Here is a 16,485-nt window from a genome sequence, read left to right as displayed (position 1 = left end):
CCCTAGTTGAGGCCTGAGGCCCCAAGGATTGTGGGCTGTTGGCCCACCGTGTAAGAGAAGGAAGCGAAGGAGGAAGAATTTATCCCTCTGGTTTCCTTGGATATATTATCTAATCGAGCCCACTGGACTGGGAAATCATATGGGAAGATCTCCCTTACATATTTGCTCTGAAAGTAGGAATCCAGGAAACTTAATGTAGAGGTTTCTGCCCTCTGCTTGGAGGGGCGGTCTGTTAAAGCAGCCTGCACAGAGGCCCTTAAAGATTCAGAACCGCTGTAGAGTTTTCTTCTGAAGGGCTGGGAATACCTGCGGCTCACGTCATAGAGGGGAGAGTATCTCGTTCCTCTGAAATGGAGTAAGTTTGAGGAATTGAGTCAGAGGGAATGCCATTTCTCACCCTGGAGTGGGGCCAGGGCACGAGAGGTAGACATTTCTAAAAATAAGCCATTCATGTTTGGACATAGTGCTGTCTTCTCAGAGAGCTGATACTTTCTCCACGCCAAGTCATGTGGTGCCCTGTGGGTCGAGGCCAGGGTCTGACGCAGGAGAGAGAACATTCTCTTGACTCTTTTTCTGCCAGGTTAGGTGCAATGGAGACAATGCTTGGCGGTGAGTCTCCCCATCTCAGCCTTGGACAGTGGCCAAATGCTGAAGTGTTGTAGCAGGACAAGGAGCTGCCCAGGCTGAAGAGCTCCCTCCAAGGTGCCAATGATGTCCACTCCTCTGAGGGGACTGTCTTCTGAGGCTCTTTGATGAGATCCTTTGAGGCGATGATGGGGGACATGGGCCCTCTGCTGTCTCTTCTTTCTCACAGAAGCCAAGCTGTCTTCCTAGCAGGGGCCCCTCCTAATTCTGGCACTTTCACCAGCATATTAGACATGAGGATGGGGAATGAGCAGAGCTCAGCTAGATGATCATGGGTAGGGGGGGGATAGTTGGGTAGCCCAGTTTTTTCCAAAATAGAAATAACTTTATTGCTTTTTTATGAAAAATTGAGATGTAGTCATTATGAAAAAACAATCAGACATAATAAGAAAAGTATAAAGCAGAAGTAAAAAGAAAAATCACGTATTATCTTCCTCCTTCCATATCTTTCTAGAAGAAATATACGTATTTTTCTATGCAAATATACACATTTAGGTGAACACATGTTCTTTTGACAAGAATAAGATTAACTCAACATATTCCAACATAATTTTCTTGCTTACTACTATTTCATGGACATCTTTCCACAATCGTAATTATAGATTTACATAATCATTTTAATAGCAGCATAAGGAGGAATCATAATTTCACCCAGGGTCAGCAAACTTTTTCTGTAAAGGGCCAGATAGTATTTTCCATTTTGTGGGTCAACTCTGCCGCTGTAGAGCCAAAGCAGTCAAAGATAATATGTAAATGAACAAGTGTGACTGTGTTCCAATAAAACTTTATTTATAAAAACAGGTTCCACCCTGAATTTGGCCCACAGGCTGTGCTTTGCCAACCTCTGATTTAGCTGGTCATCTGTTGCTGGATATTTAGGACGTTTCCTATCTCAGTCCTTCTCTGATGGCATCCCTAGGATAAATTATAGGATTCATTTTTTATTTTTTGCTCGGACTGAAGAGGGAAGGTTATAAACCAACTGTGGATTCTGTGTTTGTGCTCATAAGCCTCCATCTCTGATTTCTCTAATGAATGCATTTGGCTAGGCTTTGATAGAAAAATTGTGCTTTGAAAAGCCCTAGCAAAAAGGAGTCTTTTTTGGACCTTACTCGTAGGTATCAGGTTATAGTTGGAGGATTCCTCAGGTGCTCAGAGGAGCCCTGATCCTTGAAGAATGTCAGCTGTTGGGTGACTTCCCAAGAAGAGGAGGGGAGTTGGGCTCCCTCTAGGGCTGAGAGCGCTGGCATGGTGTCCCCTGGTGCTCCCAAGACTACCTGACCTCTGAGAAACATGCAGAAGGGCAGGGGGCACATGCTTTTTATAGAGCACACGTTAGCTGGGGATCCAATTTAAGAGATGTTGAGGGCAGCTTCTGCCCTCAGGGAGTTTTCCTTTTAATACGAGAGGAAACCCCACTATTGCAAAGCATTGCTCTGCAGCCATGAGAAGGAGCAGTTAAAGGCACTGCCAGGTGTGAAGGAGGCTGAGGCGGTGTTGGCCCAGAGCTGTGTGCTTATGCCTCTGTTTTTTTCTTGCTGGGGAGGCCAGTGTGCTCCGGGTGGGCCCACTCTGAGTAGCAGAGTGCTAGGAGTTAGGACGGGCTGATCATGGAGGGCCAGTGCTGGTGGAAGAAAGCTCAGAGTTGAGTTTTGCAGGGAGGGAAGGGCATGTCAAAAAAAGGACAAGAAGCAGTTTAAGAAAGCATTGGGCTGGGAGAGAGGAGGGCTGAGATTCAGGGCAGCTCTTGTTCTCACTAGCTGGGTGTTGTTGGCAGGTCCCTTAACTTCTCTGGGCTTCTGTGTCCTCGTCTGTAATGAGAGGGGACTAGCTGAGATCTCACCTCCTATCTGATTCGGCGAGTAGCTGAGTAAAATATGATGGTAGAAAAGTGTGTGTGAGTGTGTGTGGTGGGAGTGAGTGTGAATGTGTGTGTGGTATATGTGGCATACATGGTGGGTGTTAGTATGTGTGCAAGTGCATGTGTGGTATGTGGTAGGTGTGGTGTGTATGAGTGTGAATGTCATATGTGTGAGTGTGTGTGTAAGTGTGAATATGATATGTGTGGTGGGTGAGCGCGAGTGCGGTGTGTGAATGAATATGTCTGAGTGTGAGCAAGTGTGTGTGTTGTGTATGTGGTGTGTGTGAGTGAGTGTGACAGTGGTGTGTGTGAGTGAGTGTGTATGGTGTGTGTGAGTGTGTGTGTGCTGTGTATGAGTGTGTGTGTGTGTGTAGCAAAACCTTACCCCTTTAGATTTATGATCAACTAGCACAAGACATGCTTGCCATGTCCTTGTGTGTTTGTTCTATGCCAAACAAACTTGTGATGACGTTAAACAATCGGACAGGTGCTTGTTGGCCACAGGGCTGAGGCCAGGTAAATGGGGATGTGGGGCCATGGGGGTTTTGCTGACAGCTCAGGTCACCCTGGGAACTCATAGGCCCAGCTTTGAAGGTTAATAGTTCTAGGACTACATAAATGAACTTGAGGTCCCAGAAGAGAGATGGATTGTTTGATTTGAGAGTCTGAGAAGTCCTCGAAGGTTCAGATCGGCTGTATGACCTTTGCTTTAGAGAAGTAGGAAAACAAAGTATCCGAAGATCTGGCGATTTGCAAAGAAATCTCCCTAGAATGAGGGGCGGACCCTGGTTTTGGATGCAGGATTCTGTGTTTTCCTGAAGGCCTCGCGGATATTCACTGGCATCTTTGTCCTCCTCGTCCCATGCCCATGTTTGGTGGAAGTTGATGGATTCTGGTCCCCATTTCCTGTTCTTGTTGATTGCTTTGGCGTTTAGCTCAGGAAAGGGAAAACTCCTCCTCGGGCCTATACTGTTCATATTTGGAGACCAACATCTAAATTACTGCTTGACGCATATACTTCATCAAGAGTATATGCCCAGGAAGACACTTTGGAGAGTTAGACTCTGTGAAAATCCTCTTACTAACATCACTGACAACTTCCTTTGGGGTGAATTCAATACCTCTTTTTATGATCTCTTGTTAGCGCTGGATGCTGGTGACCACTCCTTTAACCTTCTTGAAATGTCATATTTCCTCAAGCTCTGTGACACCGTACTCTTCTTTTCTGTCTTTTGTGTCTCAGGCCACACCTTCTGTCTTAGTCTCCCAGGGCCACCATAACAAAATACCACGGTGGGTGGCTTTAAAGAGCAGAAATTTATTGTATCACCCAGTTCTGGAGGCTGGAAGCCTGAATTCAGGGCATCCATAGGACCATATTCTCTCTGTAGGCTCTAGAGAAAGATCCTTGCTTTTCTCTTGCAGGTTCTGGTAGCCCCAGGTGTCTCTTGGTGTTCCTTGGCTTGTACATATATCTTCACATGACATCTTCCCCCTGTGCGGCTCTGCCTTGCGTATGTTCTTCTCTTTTATAGGACACCACTCAGAAGGGATTAGAACTAGGACCTACTCTACTCCAGTATGACCTTCGTTAAATAAAAGAAAAACATATTTCTGTACCAATGTTCTTTGATTCACCATTCACAATAACCAAAAGGTGGAAACAACCTAAATGTCCATTAACTGATGAACAGATAAACAAAATGTGGTACACACATACAATGGAATATTACTCAACCATAAAGATAAATGGAGCTCTGATATATGCTATGACATGGATGAATCTTGAAAATGTTATGCTGTATCACAAAAGAACAAACGTTGTATGATCCTAGCTATATGACCTATCTAGAATAGGCAAATGTGTAAAAACCAAAGTTTTTTACTGGTTTCCAGGGGAAGGAGGGAGGGGAAGGGGGGAATCATCGCTCAAGGGACATTCAGCTTCTGTTAAGGGTGATGGAAAAATTTGGAAACAGATACTGGTGAAGATTACCAACATGGTGAATGTAATTAATGTCACTGAATTGCACACATAAAAAATGTTGAAATGGCAAATGTTTTGTTATATACATTTGCAAGAATTAAAAAATAAACAACAACAACAAGGACTTTATTTCAAAGATAGGTTTTAGGCAGAGTTCCATTCTGAGAGATCCTTCTGGCTGCTGCATGGAGATGAGACTGCAGGGAGTGAGACTGCAGGCTGTGAGAATCCTGGGTGAGTGGCAGTGAGCCAGCCAGAGCAGAGGTTCAGGGCTATTGGTAGCACTGTGACTATTAGAAGCCACAGGGATGGTCCAAGGGGACAATGCAGAATTAAATGAGAAAAATGCCTAGGATAGAATCCTGAGGAAGATTAACAATTAAAGGTATGAGGTCACCACCACCCAAGGATTCTCATGAGGTATTATATGTTGAATTGTATCTCTAAAAATATATGTTGAAGTCTTAACCCCTGTACTTGTGATGGGACCTTGTTTGGAGGTAAGGTGTGACTCTTTTTGGGTTTATCCTACTTGGAGTTCCTTGAGCCTTTTGGATTCATAGATTCATGTCCTTTGTCAGATTCAGAAAGTTTTCTGCCATTATTTTTTCAAATATTCTTTCTGTCTCTTTCTCTCCTTCTGGGATTCCCACGATGCATTTGTTAGTGTACTTCTTGGTGTTCCCACATTTCCTTTAGGCTATGCTTAGCAATCTTGAGTGTTCTTTCTTGTTGCTCCTCATCTGCCATAATTTTAATGACCTTATCATCTAGGTCACTGATTCCTTCTTTGGCCAGTTCAAATTTGTGTTTAAATACTTCCAATGAGTTTTTTTTTTTTTTTAATTTCTGTTACTGTGTCTTTCAGTTCCAGTCTTTCTTTTTTTACAGTGTCTACCTCTTTATTTAGACACTGTAAAAAGAAAGACTGGAACTGAAAGACAATGGGTTAATGGGATCTCTTTATTTATACTCCCACTTTGTTCATGCATTGATTTCCTGATTTCCTTTACTTTTTGTCTGTGTTTTCCTATAGTCTTTGAACTTGTTTAATACTGTATTACATTCTTCTAATCTGTTTATTATTTGGGCCTCCATAAATATTATTTCTCTCCCTTTGTCCCCTTCACTTGAATGGGCCATTATTTCCAATATCTTTATGCAACTTGTGATTTTTTTAAATATAATTTTTATTGTGCTTTAAGTGAAAGTTTACAAATCAAGTTAGTCTCTCACACAAAAACCCATATGCATCTTGCTACACACTCCCAATTACTCTCCTCCTAGTGAGACAGCCTGCTCTCTCCTTCCACTCTCTCTTTTCATGTCCATTTCGCCAGCTTCTAACCCCCTCCACCCTCTCATCTCCCCTCCAGGCAGGAGATGCCAACATAATCTCAAGTGTCCACTTGATCCAAAAAGCTCACTCCTCACCAGCATCCCTCTCCAACCCATTGTCCAGTCCAATCCATGTCTGAAGAGTTGGCTTTGGGAATGGTTCCTGTACCGGGCCAACAGAAGATCTGGGAGCCATGACCACCAGGGTCCTTCTAGTCTCAGTCAGACCATTAAGTCTGGTCTTTTTATGAGAATTTGGGGTCTGCATCCCACTGCTGTCCTGCTCCCTCAGGGGTTCTCTGTTGTGTTTCCTGTCAGAGCAGTCATCGGTTGTAGCTGGGCACCATCTAGTTCTTCTGGTCTCAGGATGATGTAGTCTCTGGTTCATGTGGCCCTTTCTGTCTCTTGGGCTCGTAATTGCCTTGTGTCCTTGGTGTTCTTCACTCTCCTTTGATCCAGGTGGGTTGAGCCCAATTGATGCATCTTAGATGGCCTCTTGCTAGCATTTAAGACCCCAGACGCCACTCTTCAAAGTGGGATGCAGAATGTTTTCTTAATAGATTTTCTTATGCCAATTGACTTAGATGTCCCCTGAAACCATGGTCCCCAGACCCCTGCCCCTGCTACGCTGGCCTTTGAAGCATTCAGTTTATTCAGGAAACTTCTTTGCTTTTGGTTTAGTCCAATTGTGCTGACCTCCCCTGTATTGTGTGCTGTCCTTCCCTTCACCTAAAGTAGTTCTTATCTGCTATCTATTTAGTGAATGCCCCTCTCCCACCTTCCCTCCTTCCCCCCTCTCGTAACCACAAAAGAATGTTTTCTTCTCAGTTGAAACTATTTCTCAAGCTCTTATAATAGTGGTCTTATACAATATTTGTCCTTTTGCAACTGACTAATTTCACTCAGCATAATGCCTTCCAGGTTCCTCCATGTTATGAAATGTTTCACAGATTCCTCACTGTTCTTTATCCATGTGTAGTATTCCATTGTGTGAATGTACCATAATTTATTTATCCATTCATCCGTTGATGGGCACCTTGGTTGCTTCCATCTTTTTGCTATTGTAAACAGTGCTGCAATAAACATGGGTGTGCATATATCTGTTCGTGTAAAGGCTCTTATTTCTCTAGGATATATTCCAAGGAGTGGGATTGCTGGATGGTATGGTAGTTCTATTTCTAGCTTTTTAAGGAAGGGCCAAATCGATTTCCAAAGTGGTTGTACCATTTGACATTCCCACCAGCAGTGTGTAAGTGTTCCAATCTCTCCACAGCCTCTCCAACATTTATTATTTTGTGTTTTTTGGGTTAATGCCAGCCTTGTTGGAGTGAGATGAAATCTCATTGCAGTTTTGATTTGCATTTCTCTAATGGCTAATGATGGTGAACATTTCCTCATGTATCTGTTAGCTACCTGAATGTCTTCTTTAGTGAAGTGTCTATTCATATCTTTTGCCCATTTTTTTAATTGGGTTATTTGTCTTTTTTACGTTGAGTTTTTGCAGTATCATGTAGATTTTAGAGATCAGGTGCTGATCAGAAATGTCATAGCTAAAAACTTTTTCCCAGTCTGTAGGTAGTCTTCTCAGTCTTTTGGTGAAGTCTTTGGAAGAGCTTAGGTGTACGATTTTTAGGACCTCCTGACTTGTGATTTTTCGTTGAAGCTGGAACACTAAAATTTTCCATGGTGTTAGCTCTCTCAATACCCCTGAATACATGGTTCTTTTAACAGTGTTTATTTCTGCTAGAAGCTTTTAGGCAGGCACAGCCTTCAGTCTTTGCTTACCACTCACCTCTCCCTCCCTGTTAATCTGGTTCAGGTCAGACCAATATTTTAATCTTTTAGCGGCTCCCAGAGTGATCAGGAAATGCACACTGCTCAATTCGACCTCAGGTAGGTATAACCCTCAGTCCTTGGTCACTACTCTCATGCTCTGTGAGGGGCCTCAATTCTGGACAGACTGAGGTTTCAGTTTTTCGGGTCACTTCTAGACCAATCACCAATCAGAATATACACCCTGAATTGTCTATTAGCAAGATCTGTTCTATTTCTTTTGGGATCAGAGATTGGGGTCCTTCCCAGTGCACAGGAAAGCCGTGCATTGGCTGGAGTGTGGCTGTGGCTGTGGCTCTGTTGTAGCCGTCCATCTGCCACACCAAGAGAGAGAGGGGCAGGGGCAGTGAAAGAAGTGCTTTTCCTCTTTCGTGAGATTTGTCCTTGTCTTGATTCAGTTTGCAGCTCCTTGCTGTAGTCCTTTGCTCATCATTATAGAGTTCTCACAGGACTCAGTTCAGACTTCTAGTAGCTTTCCTTGGTGTTTGTGTGAGGAGGTTTGATTAGGGCTGCTCACACTGCCATGTACTCAGAATTCTCAAGTCCTTAATTTTTAGCAAGCTTCATAGGCCCTTTATAGTCTGATCTTATGTACCTTGAAAGGTCTGTGATCAAAGCAGATAGAACTGCTTGTATTTTATGTACTGATTCTACAAGTATTTACTACCTTTGTACCTCCCTGTCACGTAGTACCACTGTTCTAGGCTCTGGGATACACTGGTGAGTAAGACAAGTTCCTTTCCTAATTAAGCTTACATTCTACACTGGGAAACAGAAAAGAAATGAATAAATATAGACATTAATGTTAGGTAGCGATAAGTGGTACTGAAGAAAAATAAAGCAGGGTGGGGAATTGAGAATGACCTGGAGCGGTGATATTAGGATAGAGTGGTCAGAAGAGGTCTCTCAGAGGAGGTGCTATTGAAACTGAGACTGAGTACCCTGACAATATTAGGGAAGGAGCATATGGCCAAGAGGAAATAGCATGTGCAAAGGCCCTGAGGTAGGAACAAGTTGGTGTGTTTGAGGAATAACAAGAATGCCTGTATGGCAAAAGGCAAATGAGAAATGTGAAAAGTCATGGTAGGAAGATGAACTTGGAGGGTACCCAGATTAGAGAGGGTCTTGGTCAGCTGTAGTAAGGAGTTTGGATTTATTCTGCATGTGATGGCAGGGTCTGAATGGGAATGGAGAGATGATCTGATTTATGCTTTAAAATAATCTTTCTGGCTCCCACTTATGGAACAACTCACAAATGGAAGGAAAGAGAGCAGTTAGGAGGTACTTCCAGTAGTCTAGGTGAGGCATGATGGTGTGGAGGTAGCAAAAAGCAGCGGAATCTGCAATAGATTTTGAAGATAAAGCCATCCTTGCTGATGGAATGAATAGAGTGTGAGGAAGAGGATAGCCAAGGGTGACTTCTAGGCTTTGCCCTGAAAAAGCGTGCCATTTACTGAAATGAGGACATGAGGCTGGAGCTGAGTTTGGAGAAAAAAAATCAAGAGCTTTGTTTTAGTTGGACATATGGGTCTGAAGCTCTGCGGTAAAGTTAAGGCTGGAGATAAAAATGTAAGGGTCATTAGGAAGAGGTGGCATTTAAGATCATAGGGTGACATCACTTGGGCCTGGGGTAGGCCCACATTTAGTGTTGGTACTTGTGAGTCTCCACCACCTGTCTGTCAGTTTGTCATACTCTGATGGCTTGTGTGTTGGTATGATGCTGGAAGCTATACTACCAGTATTTCAAATACTAGAAGGGTCACCATAGTGGACAGGTTTCAGCAGAGCTTCCAGACTAGAATGAAAGTCCTGGCACTCTACTTCCAAAAATTAGACCATGAAAACTGTATGAATCACAACAAATATTGTCTGACATAGTGCTGGAAGATGAGCCCCCAAGGTTGGAAGGCTCTCAAAATACACAGTGGCTACATCAATGGATTCGAGCATACCAGTGATCATGAAGATGGCACCAAAAAAAAAAAAAAAAAAAAACCAGACCCACTGCCGTCGAGTCGATTCTGACTCATAGCGACCCTATAGGACAGAGTAGAACTGCACCATAGAGTTTCCAAGGAGCACCTGGTGGATTTGAACTGCTGACCTCTTGGTTAGCAGCTGTAGCACTTAACCACTATGTCACCAGGGTTTCCGAAGATGGCACAGGACCAAGTAATGTTTTGTTTTGTTGTACATGTGGTAGTCACTAGTTAGAGCTGACTCAATGGCAGCTAACATAGCAACGATAATTTGTGTGCCTAGACAACTCTTTTGAGGGTTTTTGCTACAATGGAGAGCAGAGAAATGGGGACATAGCTGAGGCAGCCATGGGGAGCAATGGCGGTCTTTTAAAAAGGGAAGAAGGTACAACATATTTATAGGAAAATGGGAACATCCAGGGTTGAGAGAGATGTGGGAGATCAAAGGAACGGTTCCCTAAAAAGCAGTGGCTTCTCTGTCTCAGGGCCTTTGCACATGCAACACACAGTTGCCCCTGCTTAGTGCCAGCTGCCCTGGCTGCTGCTGGATGGCAGCGCCACTTCAGGATAGGCTGCGATTCTCCTTTGTGCTCTAGCTACACTCTCCACAGCCCCGTCTCTGCATTGCGACCTGGTTAGTAATTGCTGGTTGAATTGCCTGCATCCTGCACTACTGAGAGCTCACAGTAGTGACACAGGAGGGACAGAGGACACAGGACCCCGAGTTTCTGGGAGGGACACTGGACAAAGGACCCAGAGCCTTGCAGAGAACCCAGCACATGAGAGGGGCTCCGTCAGCACCATCTGAACGAGGGAAACTGAGAGTCCTTCTGTTTTTTGTTCATATGGCTGTGGTTTTAGAACTCATTTTGGAAACTCAGTCCTCACGTCAAACGTTTGTTTTGTCCCATGTTTATTCAGTGTTTTGGGGGGGCTATAAATCTGGAGACAGCTCCACCCAGAACTTTTAACTGGAGGAAGACCTTGTGAACTCTGTAACCCTGAGCAAGTCACTTAACCTCCATGACCCTTGGTTTTTCCATTAGTCAAATGGGGCAAAGAGCTTCCCTTTCTCTCCCTCACAGATGCGTAGCTCCAGCTGAGTTCTGGGGCAGAAACCCTTGTGTGTAGATTACTGCACTCAGGCGTGGGCTCTAAATTCAGGAAACTAGTGCGTTCCTCAGAGAGGAGTTGGTATATGTGCTTTTGAAGAGGGGGCAGATTTAGTCACTCAACATTCTTTCTTCAATATTCTGAATCCTAGATCATGGCCCCACTTACGGGCTTTCCTTTCTAGGCCTCAGCTTTCTTAATTCGGTGGTTTGATTCCTCAAAAGATACAAGAAATCTGGAATTGTCTTGGCTGTTGCTCCTGCCCAGACTGCTTTTAACTATTCATTATCACGGGCAAGCATTTTTATGAGGCCTTTGTTGAGGTAGCTTAACATTGGATAATTTAAGGTATTAAGGCTTTGGAGGTAAGGTCATGCTTTTTGGGGGGAGACCATCTGTTCTATCTCCACTTGACTTTTTAAAAATGCTGGAACTGTTTTTGATTGAACACGAAGTGCTTTTTCTTTGACGTTTATACGATGGAAGGTGGAAAAATAAGACCTTTTCTTATTAACAAAATGAATCAATCTCTCTCCCCCATGGGAACTTGAAAACAATTTAGAGACTAGAATAAACTTCAGGTTTTTGTCTGATATGAATTTGGTTGACCTTTCCTCGAGGTAAGATTTAAAGACGGACTAGCTGGGCCCGACAGAGAGTGATGACACCAGGCGTCACCAATTCTCACCTTTTGCTTTCCATCCCTCTTTCCAGCCAGAAGCACCTCGCTCTGCTCCCTCTGTATAGCTCTGAGGGTACCTCCAGGGAGAACAAGCTGGAGGCCCAGGGAAGTGGAGTGCCTTAGCAAAGGTGACCCCAGGAGACAGTGATGGGGTGGGGCGGCTAGGGCTCAACCAAGAGCCGTTAATTATCTTGCAAGGGACAACTGCTCCACATGGTACATCCTCAAAGGCAGGCCTGGGCTCTTCATCTGATAACTCTTTCTTCTTTTGCTTTGTATATGCCAGATGTGTTTGGGGAAATTCCCCGTAAGAGTGGAGCATTGCTAACACCTCCTTTGTCTGACAGTTTCACATGTTCCCCTTTGGAGTTTGTGGGGGCCCCGGAGTTTCCAGCTAGGTGCTTCCAGTGTCAGCTTACCTCTACGGGCGGGTGTCGGCAGGGGGGCGGTGGGTGTCCTCCATTGGACTGCCCTGTATTTGGCCCTGGCCGGGGAGTGGGAAGCAGAGAATAAACAAAGCAAAGATACTGTGTTGGAAACTAGGACTGCAGGGCTGGGAAGACAGTCAGAAGAGTGGCCTCCGTCCAGCTCCTACTCCCTGTAAATATGCCAGGAATGTTGGGCCCAGAGGAAGGGGACAAACAGTAGAAAGAAGGAGAAAGAATGGCCCTTCACCCTGCATACTTCTAGCTAATCTAGTTGTCAAAACAAAGCAAAAGAGGAGTCCTAGTCCAAAACAGAAGTGGATCAAGAAGTTTCAAAACTCAAAAAACAATTGTTACTGCAATTCGCACTTGTATTGGGCAGGGATCTCCAAAAACAAATCTCTTAGTCTTCTTAGCATAAACCGATCATTAGAGCCTTGGGTGAAATGCTTTGTTTGTGCCCACACTGCCAGTGCCCAAGGAGCTGGGCTAACTCTCCCTTGCCCAGTTGCTGAGTGAGCTACCTGCTGTGGCTGGTGACTGGAGCTGGGAACTGCGTCATTTCCCAGTTTGAGACTGAAGATCATGACAAAGGACAAAAGGTTGAAGGGTGCATCAGTGGGGGAGGGAAACAAAACAAAAACAGGAAGTGGCTGGCTCAGGGATTTTCCATAGGAAGGTTGGGACTGAATGATCTAGAAACACATCCTGATACAAGAAGAAAAAGAGAAGACACTTCCTGATTCTCTGGAAGTTGCTTGAGATGTGAAATTGGGTTCAGGCGGGGTAGAGAGACCAGGACACCAGAGGAGGAACCCGTGTCCTAGCTTCTGACTCACCACCAGCAACATCAACAAATCCTACACTGCTTCCATTTCCCTCTTGGAAGAAGAGATATTTGAACCTCGTATGTCCCTTATAGAAGCACTGGTGGTTAAAGCACTCAGCTGCCAATCCAAAGGTTGATAGTTTGAACCTACCAGCTGCTCCGAGGGAGAAAGATGTGGCAGTCTGCTTCTGTAAAGATTTACAGCCTCGGAAACCCTATGGGGTTGTTCTCCTCTTTCCTATAGGGTCACTATGAGTCGGAATGGAGTTGCTGGCAGTGTGCTGGGTATCCCTTATAGAGATGTGTTCATGTATGCCCTAAAGCCAAAGCATGAAAAGGGGTCTCAAAGAACCCAAAGGGTTTCGGAAAATAAATCTCTACCTCTTTTAAGGTATTATCCATGGAGGCAATGGTGGTTCAGCAGGATTCTCACCTTTCACGTGGGAGACCTGGGTTCTATTTCTGGCCAATGCACACTGTGTACAGCTACCTCCCATCTGTCAATGCAGGCTTGTGTGTAACTACAACACTGAACAGGGTTCAGTGGAGCTTCCAGATCAAGATGGCCTAGGAATAAAGACCTGGAGATCTACTTCTGATAATCAGCCAGTAGAAATCCTATGTATCACAATGGTCAGATCCACAACTGATCATGGGGATGACGTAGGACTGGGAAGTGTTTTGTTTTGTTGTGCGTGGGGCCACCATGAGCCTGGGTGACTCCACATCAGCTAAGAACAACAAGAAGCTAGTATCCAGTGTGTATTTCTGATGTATATGGGTACATTGTATTTAGAACTGTAGTCCATACAAATGGAATTTTTTTCTTTTACCTGTCTCTCACTTTCAAGACTAGCCGACTCAGTCTTTTTGCTCCCAGAATGTGGAAGGGGCAAGGCCAGAAGTGGGTTGGGTGAGGCTGAGGAGGCTGACTGGCTATCCTTGTTCACCTTTGATTCTGCCCCTTACCCTCTCCTGCTCCTAACTAAGCCGGTTGCCATCAAGTCAATTCCTACTCCTAGTGACTGTATAGGACAGAGTAGAACTGTCCCATAGGGTTTCCAAGGATCAGCTGGGGAATTCAAACTGCCAACCTCTTGGTTAGCAGCTGAGCTCTTAACCACTATACTACCAGGGCTCCTCCCACCCCTAACAACAACAACAAAAAAAAACCCATTGCCGTCCAGTCGATTGTGACCCATAGGGACCCTATAGGACAGAGTAGCAATGCCCCATGGAGTTTCCAAGGAGTGGCTGGTGGATTTAAACCACTGACCTTTCAGCAGCTGAACACTTAACCACTGACTCACCAGGGCTCCTAACTTTGTCGTTATTGTTGTTAGTTGCCGTTGACTCATATGGACCCTATAGGACAGAGTAGAACTGCCCCATAGGTTTCCAAGGAGTGCCTGGTGGATTCGAACTGCCGGCCTTTTGGTTAGCAGCTGTAGCATTTAACTACTACGCCACTAAACCCACTGCTGTCTAGTCGATTCCTACTCATAGTGGTAGACAGGTGCAAATGCTACAGTCTTACCCTTGCCTTCTCTTCCATTGTGTTCCTTCTCTCTGTCTTTCTCAGAACTGTAGATGGGTGAGTGTCTGTGCAAGAAGGAGAGTGATGGGTCCTGGGTGGGAGTGCAGAGGTCCAACAGAGGTAAGATTTCTTCTTTTTTTTAATCTCACCTTTCATGCAAGAACAGAGGACAAATTTATTGGATTCTAATCCCTGTATAGCATCCACTCCTTCCCTAGCAGGGTGGGAGGGCACACACAGGGCCTACCTCCATGCTAGTTGGTACTCAACAAACACTATTGACTTGAGTTGAAGAGGTCCTTTACTAACGATGGGAGGAAAAAAAAAACCCCTAATTCTTTCCTAGCCATGTTTCTTCTTGAACCCTTTTTTAGTCCCCAGTTAATCAAGGAGCTCAGAATTTTGTGTGAAAAATGAAGAATGTGCCAGCTTGTTTTGAACACCCTAGGTACAAATTCGTTAGTAAAGTGTATTTCGGTCAGTCACTGAGGTCAAAGGTCATCCTCCATGTTCAACAATTATTTTGCTCAAAATAACAAACTTCAAGCAGAACTGCAGGAAATGAGTTGCAGCAACCTCAATTCATGTGTGAAAGTTTCCAATTAGAAATTCAAAGAACTCGTTGTTTAATGAAAAAGTGAAACAAATTCCTTTTATGTGTTTCCCTACTTCCTTGGTGGTCCTTAGCAAAGAACTGAATCCAGTGCCAGGAATATAGATGTGGTTTGGTTTACCTGATAAAAGGGGGAGTTTGGTGAGTCATTAAGTGACCAGAAGCAGAAGCTGATGTAATGGAAAGATTACGTTAAAGATCAGGTCCTCTAGTTTGGGGGTTGGCAGCTACTGCCTGGTTTTGTAAATAAAGTTTTATTGGAGCACGCCCATTCATTCATGTACTGTCTATGATTGCTTTCCCTTTACAAGGGCAGAGTTGAGGAGCTGTGACAGAGACTAGATCTGCAAAGCCTAAAATATGCATGCTCTCTTCTTCACAGAAGAAGTTTGCCAATCCATGATCTCATTCAGTGGTACTTAATTTCTGTTGTGTGATGAGATCTCTTTGAAAATATGATGAAAGCTACATATGGACCTCCTTTCAAAAAAATGCACGACCTCCTGGTTAAGAATGGCTACTTGTAAGCTCTAACTAACCTCTTCTCCAGGGCCAGGACAGTTGTAGTACATTCTTGTACTCCTCACAGGACTAGGTTTTGAGAGTAGGAAACACATCTTCTGCCTCAGCACCCATTATACTTGTCGTGGTTGTGATAAAGTGAAAAAAAGACCTGAGATTACGGGTCTGGAGACATGATCTCTCTTTTTGGCTCCATGTAGCACTGGGAAAGTCACTTCAGTTTTCTGGGCCTTGGTTCCCTCATGTGTCAAACGAGATGTCCAGAGTAGATGATTTCTTAAAGATCTTTCTGGCTTTAAGTTTCTGGGATCTTTAAGGGTCTGTAATTTATTTCTAAAGTTGAGTAGATAGAGGGTTGTAATTCATATATTTTCCAAACATCTGAATCTGCTTGGCCACCCAGAGAGGTCTGCGGTGGTTAATTTAGTTAGTTCCTAGTGTTGAAATCTGGGATTTGATTACTGCACTGGGTATTTGGCATCTGTTGGGGAAAACTCTGCCATGCCCCAGTCTCCACTCCTGACCCTGATCAGCCATCGTGATAAATTGAGCTGCCACACAGGGGCTGCTTATGAAAGTGTGAGCAGGACTGGTTCAGCCCATCAGAGCCCTGGGAAAACTACTTCGAGCCCAAGGCCTCCTGGCAGAAAGTCCGCAATAAAACCTACCAGAATGGTAGGATGCAAACATATCTTGGACAGATATGACCTGTCAGGGAAACCAACAGGTTTTGCTTTGGTTTTAAACTGAAAATAAATAGTTGTTTACTGGTCTTAAAAAAGCTCGTTGTTTATTGTAGACAATTCCAAGAAATACAGAAAATATGAAGAAGAAAGTCAAAACCACCCTAAATCCCACTCTGCAAAGATGACTACCATTAAAACTGAAAGAGCCTTCCCGGCAACTCTTTTGTGCAGCCCACCCACACCAATACCTTGACATAGATGGGCTACACATGTTTTGCCACCTACTTTGGAAACCCTGGTGGCATAGTGGTTAATTGCTACGGCTGTTAACCAAAAGGCTGGCAGTTCAAATCCACCAGGCGCTCTGTGGGGCAGTTCTACTCTATCTTACAGGGTCGTCATGAGTTGGAATTGACTCGAAGGCAACAGGTTTTT

The sequence above is a fragment of the Loxodonta africana genome, chromosome 25 (genome assembly GCF_030014295.1).
Source record: "Loxodonta africana isolate mLoxAfr1 chromosome 25, mLoxAfr1.hap2, whole genome shotgun sequence".
Classification (NCBI taxonomy): domain Eukaryota; kingdom Metazoa; phylum Chordata; class Mammalia; order Proboscidea; family Elephantidae; genus Loxodonta; species Loxodonta africana.
The sequence above is the reverse complement of the archived record's forward strand: the minus strand, read 5'-3'. Positions refer to the sequence as shown.